Here is a 1,834-nt window from a genome sequence, read left to right as displayed (position 1 = left end):
GCATACCTAATGTGCTGCTGCTCTATTGAAGTAAGAGAAGAGAGAGAACTATTATACTAGATAGAAAATACATAATGTTAAGAATCATATCGGGTTTTTGGATTTACTTATTGCATTTTAGTATGCTTAGAATAATTATAATTTTAACAATTTGGGTTTATTGGCAGTAAGGAGATTTCCATTGACCAAGGTTGTATTATGGATCCCCTTAGTAAGCAGCTACTCCTGGGGTTTATTGTGTATCCCCTTTAGTTCCTGCCAAGGCAGCAGCTACTCTTCCTGGGGTTTATTGTGGATACTCATTAGTTCCTGCCAAGGCAGCAGCTACTCTTCCTGGGGTTTATTATGGATCCCCATTAGTTCCTGGCAAGGCAGCAGCTACTCTTCTTGGGGTGTATTATGGATCCCCATTAGTTCCTGCCAAGGCAGCAGCTACTCTTCCTGGGGTTTATTATGGATCCCCATTAGTTCCTGCCAAGGCAGCAGCTACTCTTCCTGGGGTTTATTATGGATCCCCATTAGTTCCTGTCAAGGCAGCAGCTACTCTTCCTGGGGTTTATTATGGATCCCCATTAGTCCCTGTCAAGGCAGCAGCTACTCTTCCTGGGGTTTATTATGGATCCCCATTAGTTCCTGCCAAGGCAGAAGCTACTCTTCCTGGGGTTTATTATGGATCCCCATTAGTTCCTGTTGCCAAGACAGCAGCTACTCTTCCTGGGGTTTATTATGGATCCCCATTAGTTCCTGCCAAGGCAGCAGCTATTCTTCCTGGGGTTTATTATGGATCCCCATTAGTTCCTGCCAAGGCAGCAGCTACTCTTCCTGGGGTTTATTATGGATCCACATTAGTTCCTGCCAGGGCAGCAGCTACTCTTCCTGGTGTTGATTATTGATCCCCATTAGTTCCTGCCAGGGCAGCATCTACTCTTCCTGGTGTTGATTATTGATCCCCATTAATTCCTGCCAGGGCAGCAGCTACTCTTCCTGGGGTTTATTATGGATCCCCATTAGTTCCTGCCAAGGCAGCAGCTACTCTTCCTGGGGTTTATTATGGATCCCCATTAGTTCCTGCCAAGGCAGCAGCTACTCTTCCTGGGGTTTATTATGGATCCCCATTAGTTCCTGCCAAGGCAGCAGCTACTCTTCCTGGGGTTTATTATGGATCAAGGCAGTTATACAAATTTAAAAACATTCACAACAGATTTAACAACATAATAAGTGTGTGCCTTGAGGCCCTACTCTACTCCCACATATCTACATCACTAAATCCACGTGTACGTGTGTGTTATCTCGTGTTTGCATGCATGTGTCTATGTTTGTGTCTCCTCACAGTCCCTGCTGCTCCACAAGGTATATGTTTATCTGTTTCGTAAATCTGATTCTACTGCTGCATCAGTTACCTGATGTGGAATAGAGTTCCAAGTAGTCATGTCTCTATGTAGTACTGTGGAATAGAGTTCCATGTAGTCATGGCTCTATGTAGTACTGTGGAATAGAGTTCCATGTAATCATGGCTCTATGTAGTACTGTGGAATAGAGTTCCAAGTAGTCATGGCTCTATGTAGTACTGTGGAATAGAGTTCCATGTAGTCATGTCTCTATGTAGTACTGTGGAATAGAGTTCCATGTAGTCATGTCTCTATATAGTACTGTGGAATAGAATTCCAAGTAGTCATGGTTCTAAGTAGTACTGTGGAATAGAGTTCTATGTAGTCATGGCTCTATGTAGTACTGTGGAATAGAGTTCCATGTAGTCATGGCTCTATGTAGTACTGTGGAATAGACTTCCATGTAGTCATGTCTCTATATAGTACTGTGGAATAGAATTCCAAGT

This window comes from Oncorhynchus gorbuscha, linkage group LG07 (assembly GCF_021184085.1).
Source record: "Oncorhynchus gorbuscha isolate QuinsamMale2020 ecotype Even-year linkage group LG07, OgorEven_v1.0, whole genome shotgun sequence".
In the NCBI taxonomy this organism is placed as follows: Eukaryota; Metazoa; Chordata; class Actinopteri; order Salmoniformes; family Salmonidae; genus Oncorhynchus; species Oncorhynchus gorbuscha.
This window is presented reverse-complemented; position numbering follows the sequence as displayed.